Source organism: Nilaparvata lugens, chromosome Y (assembly GCF_014356525.2).
Source record: "Nilaparvata lugens isolate BPH chromosome Y, ASM1435652v1, whole genome shotgun sequence".
Lineage (NCBI taxonomy): Eukaryota > Metazoa > Arthropoda > Insecta > Hemiptera > Delphacidae > Nilaparvata > Nilaparvata lugens.
In genome coordinates, this window is record NC_052519.1 from 2,744,373 (window position 1) to 2,744,602 (window position 230).

The following is a 230-nucleotide window of genomic DNA, read 5'->3' on the forward strand; positions in this document are numbered from 1 at the left end:
GAGACTAGTTGACGCTAGCGTGCAAGGAGCTTGGTTGTTGTCACCGAACCCAACAACCAAGCTCCACGCTCGCTCTGAGTGCCGGCGTTTTTGCGAGTAAACTGTCATATATAATATTTCATGCACTTACTCTATGGATTTCCTCAAATCACGCCTGGTTTTCCCAGTCATTCATAGCTTTTTTAAGAGTTATATCACATTTTTCAAGAACCAATAGTTCAAACTTCATA